The sequence below is a fragment of the Hyaena hyaena genome, unplaced genomic scaffold (assembly GCF_003009895.1).
Source record: "Hyaena hyaena isolate Hyena2069 unplaced genomic scaffold, ASM300989v1 scaffold_327, whole genome shotgun sequence".
NCBI classification, from domain to species: Eukaryota; Metazoa; Chordata; class Mammalia; order Carnivora; family Hyaenidae; genus Hyaena; species Hyaena hyaena.
Genome location: NW_024080962.1, coordinates 988,589 through 995,963, shown reverse-complemented (window position 1 = coordinate 995,963; position 7,375 = coordinate 988,589). Strand labels below are relative to the sequence as shown.

At 51.5% G+C, this 7,375-nt stretch overlaps 1 long non-coding RNA gene across 1 annotated transcript; it reads left to right on the top strand.

Moving 5' to 3' along the window:
- Positions 1–2,784: 2,784 nt before the first annotated feature.
- On the top strand, positions 2,785–6,540 carry LOC120243105. The gene is made up of 3 exons (XR_005531220.1): positions 2,785–2,913; positions 5,115–5,234; positions 6,079–6,540. It is a non-coding gene; the product is annotated as an uncharacterized LOC120243105 (long non-coding RNA).
- The last annotated feature ends 835 nt before the right edge of the window (positions 6,541–7,375 follow it).

Sequence of the window (7,375 nt, the reverse complement as noted above, 5' to 3'; positions counted from 1 at the left end):
AGGAGAAGCGGGGACTTGAGTCTAGAGGTCCCCGGCTCCTTCTCTCACCGATCTGACTGTCTCCCTGTCCGTGCCTCACTGAATCAGGGTGTTTAGACGTCTATCTTTTCCTCCTTCCGCTCTCATCCAGAATACTTTGTTTTGGTCTTGTCCAGCTACCGAGAGCCGCAGAAAACCGATATGTCCCCCAAGCCATCTTTCTCGTCATCTCCCAAGATCCAGTGGCGTCCCAAGATAACGGGTTCGAATCTTAGCTCTGCATTTTACTGGCCGTATGGCCTTGAGAAGTTGTCCCATTTCTCGGAGCCAAAGTTAGCTCATTTGTAAAACAAGGATAATAGCAGCACCCATGTCACTGAGTGAATTCTTGCTGAAAGGATTAAATGGGATCATTGATGAGGACTTCCTTGAAACATGCCCAGCCCACAGCAAGGGCACAGATAATATGAGCAGTATTGACGATTGCAAACCAACTCCTTACCGTCTGGGTCCCTGTGACCTCACACCATGTTCTGGATGGCCTCTCATCTTGGCTTTCTCTGTCTACTTGAAGTTCTGTCTCCCGGTGTCCCCTGGTCTTCTAGACTGAACGACGGAGCTCCTGCTGGCCCTGTATTTGGCTCACATCGTAGAATCTCCCCTATCCATCCGGCAACCGTCGGCTCTACGTGGGTCCCTTCCTGATCGTCATCCCTTTCTGCGGCTGACTTCTTACGACTTTCACTTAAAGTTGTGACTTTATGACTCCATGTGCTGTCACAAACCCAATCTGTCTGAAAACCAAAGTACCACCTTCCTTCTAAATCAGAAACCCTCTCCTGACCCGCAAATGTATGACTCCATTCTCCGGGCCATGCTGGTTCCAACCTCTCCTGAATCCACTTCCTCCCAGCTCCTACCTCCGCCTTCTGACACTCTGGGTCTGAAGCATCTTCATTCAGTGTGTCCATCGCGTAACTATTTTCTTTCCAAGGCCATCATGCACATCTAGTTCCTGAGCACTCGCGCTGTGGGTGTCCAGTCGCTACCCAACCTGCCCCCCACGCTCCGAGTGCTCCCCGGTGATGTGGACTGCTTGGGCCACATAGGCAGCCCGTGGGAGAGAGAGAACGGCCTGCTCTGTTATCTTATCTCAGCCTCACTGGACAAGAACTCAGCGCGTGCTGGAGATTCCTCACCCCACGTTTGATGTTGGGGGCAATTTCTGGAAAGGCTTCTGAGACTGATTTGCATGAAGATCCTAGAGAGTCCTGGGTAAAGACTCACCATGAAGGCATAGAGAGTCAAAGTGTGGTCAGATTAATTAGAGTATAAGCTATTGGCCCAGCGTAGAAAGGGAGGGGAGATTTCAGGTGTGCTAATAATAGTCACGGTACATAGTAACTGTTGTTCCCGGTCCCAGTTCCCAACTTCTATTTCGGGGACTCGCACCGGATCTGAAGAGTACGAGCCATGACAAAATGAGTAGAAGAGCCAGTTCACTAAAAGGTCTACGTGTTGTCCTGAGCGTGAGCACTGCTTTGAGGCATTAACGCATTCATTCCTCCACCATTTCCTACGCATGTACTGTGGTCACCGCACTGGGGATACGCCTGCCTGCAGCCCACAGTCCAGCAGGGGAGGCAGATAATACAAACCAGCAATGACCTTGAAGGTCAGTACGTGCGACGGGTAGTCAGATATGGAAGGTCGCAGGACCGCATATTAGGGATGCTTAACCTTAAGCTCAGAGGGTCAGATGAGGCTTTCTGGAGGCCATGGAATCTAAGCTAAAGCGCGAGAGGAGGGCAGGAGGCAGCCGGGGAGAGGAAGGGTTCTTCATGGAGGGGAACGGGGCACACAAAGTCCTTCGGGAGAGAAGCATGGCATTTTTGAGGACATGAAGAAGGTTCAGCTTGGGCAGAGCATGGCCACGCTGAGAGACAGGACGGGCGAGGGCACAATGCACAGGGCACTGTAGAGCGGGCACGGGAGTTTTGATTGGACCCTGCTAGGCCATGGAAAGCCATGGAAGGGGTTTCAATGCTGGTGTGTGTGTGTGTGTGTGTGTGGTGCCTGCACCACCACTGGGGAGGACTTGCTCCAGAAAGGGGAAGGTCAGATTTCAGACTTGAGCCTTGGGTCGGGAGCACTGCTGAGGTCGGGAATATTTGGGGAAGCATGAAAGGGAAGAGGCAGGTTTGCTTTGGTGCACCTTAGGTTTGAGGTTCCTGAAAGACTTGCAAGTGGATGTGAGTTTGGGGACAATGGTCATCATTGGGAAAGCCAGGAAGGACTTGAGAAAAATCATTGCGACGATGTGTGTGTTAATTCCTGCGGTAGCCGGAGATCCTGTGGTGGTCAGGAGAGAAATGCACTCACACTAGCTCAAAAAGAGTATGGAATTGTTAGGGTACAGAGAGCTTCATGGGGTGTGATGCTCACGGGGAAGCTGTGAGGATGGGAATGACTTTTCCGGCCTATACAGGACAGTGTGGCCACATGGCACTTGAACCTTCACCTACCCTGCACTCCCCTCTGTGCTGACGTGTGAGGTCTCCAGCCTCCATGTCTGTCCTCTCCGGAGATGACTCTTGTTCTCACCTGCCGAAGGACTTGACGGCCGCCTGCGTGAGAAGCCTCCTGTGGACCTCACCACCATCTTTACCAATTTTTTAAAAATCTTTTATTTGTTTTTGAGAGAGGGACAGAGAGTGTGCAGGGGGAGGAATGGTGAGCCCAAAGCAGGCTCCAGGCTCTGAGCTGTCAGCACAGAGCCCGACGCGGGGCTCGATCCCACAGGCTGTGAGATCATGACCTGAGCTGAAGTTGGACGCTTAACTGACTGAGCCACCCAGGTGCCCGTGGACTTGACCACACTGTTTATTCACATTCTTGAGAAGAGAGGACCTGATCGGCACTTAGAAGTTAATGGTACGGCGACTTCACGTCAGGTGATCATCCGTGGTCCAGGCGGTAACAGCAATGTGTGTGTGTGCCCCTGCATGTGTGTATGTGTGTGTACACGCACAGGTGTGTGTATGTGTTTATATGTATACATGCATGTATGTGTGCATTTGTATATGTGTGTATGCTTATTGGTGTATGTGTGCATGGATATGTGTGCATGTTAGTGTGTATATGTGTATAAGTGTGGGTACAAGTGTGCGTGTTAGTGTGTATACGTATGTGTGTATGTGTGCATGTTAGTGTGTATACATGTGTGCATATGTGTGCGTGTTAGTGTGTATACGTGTGTATACGTGTGCATGTTAGTGTGTATACATACGTGTGTACGTACATGTGTGCATGTTACCGTGTATACATATGTGTATAAGTGTGTATGTATATGTGTGTGTTAGTGTGTATGTATATGTGTGCATGTTAGTGCATATGTATGTGTAAGTGTATGTGTGTATATGTGTGCATGTTAGTGTGTATACATATGTGTATGTGTGCGTGTTTAGTGTATATGTATAAGTGTGTGTATGTATATGTGTGCGTGTTAGTGTGTATACGTATGTGTGTGCGCGCATGTGTGTGTATGTACGTGTGTAGGGGTGTGATTCTGGGGGAGGGGAGGTGTGTGATTCTGTATACTGTCGATACAGAACTTCTGACCAGACACGACGCTGGTACACGGTTTCCTGTGTAACCCATTAACTGTGCCACCGCCGCCCCTGCTCTGTGCAGCAGGGAGGAAACGGCACGGCCACAGAACTGCCTGAATGTCTCCTTCGCCGGAGGACCGCGGGCAGTTTGCGTGTACGGTCCTCTCAGAGCTTCTGACCCCTACTGTGTAAAGTCAGTGCCCACTTCCCAGGAGAGAGAATCGCACGAGAGAACACCGTGAAATGCTTGCACTCAGTTAACTGTTCCTTTCCTCCTTTTACTTCCGTGTAATTCTTGTGCAAGCCTCCGTTTGCCTGGAAAACAGGGATTGTGCTTCTGCGACTTTTTACAGTGATTCCTATGCATGGGTATTAACAAGTGTTTATAGAATGATCATGTATTTTTGTTCCATTAAATAGTAGGTGTAGCCACTCAACAGCATGTTAGGAAATTTGAGATGAGGAAAAACCGTTTACCTATAATCCTGCTGTCTAAATAAAAACGCATAAACTATGATTATTTCTGATCAGCTTTTCCTTCGTCTTTTTTTTTTTTTTACATAAATAGGATCATAATTTACACACAATAAGATGCGGTGTTTTAAGACGTTTAGACATAAATTGTTTGCCGAATGAAAACCATATATTTTAAAAGCACTTAATTTTCATAAATCTAGACTATTGATTGGCACCTTCCTCTGATGTCCTCTGTTTTGTCCTGAACATCTTGCAGAATTGGCAGTGTTCACTTAGGACCTTATTTAATTCTACCAAATTACAAATATATTCCAGGCGAGAGTTATGTCCGCTCAACTGTACTTTGCTGTGTTAGGTTTAATGCAGAGCTAATGAGGCCGAGCTACAGGTTTCATTCTCACGTGGGCCAATTAGCCTTACTAACTACTATGGCCATAGACTTCACCCCAGTCTTGGTTTCCCACCTTGCAAATGAATGGCAGGGGTCACCAGGGAGAACACGAGGAGTTCAGTGCAAATCCATTACCATTACTAGACAGCCAGCTCAAAGGCTTCATCTTTGAACCATTAGGTGAGGTTGCACCGGGGAGGGGTGCTTAATGGGCACAATTAAAATACCCATGTTCAGCAATTGTCAGATTTGAGAACAAAAGCTCTAGACCCATCCAGAACAAAACTAGTCCAGATCCGGTTCTCTTCAAGGATGGTACATGAAAACAATCCCTTTACTTCAGACGCAGTGGGGGTCAGCCGCTTCAAAACAATGACGTCACCTGGAGAACTCCTTCAGCGGCCTCTCTTTCTCCGCGTGAACCCCACGCCGCTGGTGGGTTAGCAAATCAGAGAAGCCAAGCTAAGGCTTGCAGGGACTCAGAGAAGATCCCCAAAAGCACGTGTGACAAGTGGGAGAGGTTTGGAACGTGCCCATGAGCCTGTTTCTCCGAGGTTCTTAGAGAAGGCACACGCATTTCAAAACTTCTGCTTGAGAAGCGTGTGCACGCCGTGTCACATTCCTACAGCGACACTGGACGGTATTTGTCTCTGCAGGTCCGCGTGGAGCTGCCGTGATGCACTTTCGGGGCACCGATGCGCTTTCTTTTCACGATGACTTGCTCACGTACCCACCACTGCTTGCAAGTCCTCGGAGAAGATGGTGGCCCTGGAGACGTACGTGCATGGGCTCTGCGGACTCTCCTGCCCGGGGGAGGGCTCTGTGCCCGCCTGACATTCCGCCTCACCCTCTGGGTGTTTCAGTGCTAAGGCAGGGACCATAGATCGCCTGCAGGGTGGCTCTGGACACACACCTGCCATGCTGGCTTAGTCTCCCGTCAGAGGAGCAAACGTGGACCGCTGACGCTTTCAGGCTGCTGTTGTAGCATCTGGAGTTTTTTCTGAGCCCTCTTTGTGAGAAGACAATGTTCAGGAGCTCCTGTTGGATATTGTTCTTGCGGTTACCACGCCGGGGGTGTCAAATGTCCTGATTGATTTTTCCCCGATTGGCGATTGGTCCAACCTGGAGCAGGATCAACTTCCTAACCGGGACATCCTGCGGTCTGAAACATGAGATCTGTGTTACCAACCGCTCTTGACCATCATTTCTCGCAAGGAGCCCACGCTCTGCCATCGCTGAGTTTCCTCCTGGCGTTCTCTCCGGTGGCTCTCCTCACTCCTTCTGGAGCCCCCTCTCCCTCCTGCGCTTTCTCCCACTGCTTACAAACAACCCCCCCCACCCCCCAACAATACTCACTGAACTCTCAAATCCTTCCCTGGGCCCCTGCATCAGAGGGAACTGAGTCATTCTGGCGGCTGATTGAGTGGAGGATGTCGGGAAAACCAACCATTGTGTAAGTTAAGGAAAGGGTCAGAGATCCGAAAAGACTCAGCTGCATTAAAGGGCTTCTGTGCCGGATTTTCCTTTACAGCCGTCCAAGGGCATAAATAAGGACCGTAAACTTGAAGGTACGGCAAATGAACAGAATTCTAGTTTTTGTCTGTCTGTTCTGTTTTTCAGCGCAATCCCTCCATTTCCCGAGAACCCCATCAAGAAGCTTTACATATTTTTCATGTCAGCCCAGCTCCTGGCCACCTTTGTTTTGCAGCCTGCGTGCCTGCCTCCCCGTAACAGCTGGACACATCACCATTCCATTTTTCTATTGGTTGTGACTGAAGTAGCTTGAGGTCAATTATTTCCCCAGCAATTGACAAAGAATCTTGACGAAGAGGAAAGTGACATTGTCCCTTAAACCACGCTGCCCCCTCCTCCCCCCGCCCTCCCGGCCGAGGGAGGGCAGACTTCCCTTTTGCGAGCATCCCAGCAGGGCAGGGGCGGCGGGGTCTGTGGAAGTGCGTGGGTAACATATGGTAAGTGGAGAGAATATTTATATTCATGGCGAAGGAGCAGAAGATCCAAAGAAGGTCGTTCCGCAGAGACTTCAGGCAGGAGACCTGCAGACTGGATATTCCGTCTCTGGCCTGGAAACAACTGAGAATTTAAAGAGTTTTGTTTTGTTCTGTTCTGTTTTCTTGCTTTCCCACCACCTGCGCTCCTCTCAACAATCCGAATTGTTGGCGATTTCAAAAAGGGAATAGCCTTCCCCCTAAGGACCACACGGGTCCTTCCCAGGGCCCTGGGTGGCTCCCACCCCTTTCCTCCTCTGCGGCCGCCCCGGTGGAGACAGAATTCAGAGCCACTCTCTCTCGGGCCGCGGGTGCGTCGGGCCTGCCCGGAGTCTGTCCCCTCGTGGTGCCTGGAGACCCGGGGACCGAGCGCACAGGCAAGCGCGCTCCGGGGGCGACTGCTTCTCCGGGGAAGGTATAAATGATTAATCGGTACTAGATTACTTTCTGAAGGGCCGCACGAGACCTCGAGGGCCGCTTCCCGAGAAGCCAAGGCCCCCCGCCCGGCCCCCAGGGGAGAAACGCGCGTCCCCCGCACGCGCCGGGCCCGCACACCCACGTGCGCTCCTTCCCGCGCCCCGGGGGCGTCCAGGGCGCCCGCCGCCCCGAAAGCCAGGCGAGGGCACGTCCCGCCCAGCAGGCGAAAGTTCATCCTCCCTAACGGGGGGGGGGGGTGCAGGAAGATGCGAAACTGGGCACTTTGGAGACACCCCAGAGCGGCGGAGCCCCACGACTCCCTTGAACTCTCGTGTTCGGACGGGGGCTCCTCCCCCCCAACTGCAGCTCCCTGGGGGCCGGCCGTGAGATGGGGGTGCAGGTGCGTCTGGCTCCCCCAGGGCCCCCTCGAGAAGCGGACCAGAAAGGAGCGGCCGCTGCGCAAGGCCGCGCTTAATGGATTCCCGCAGATGAAA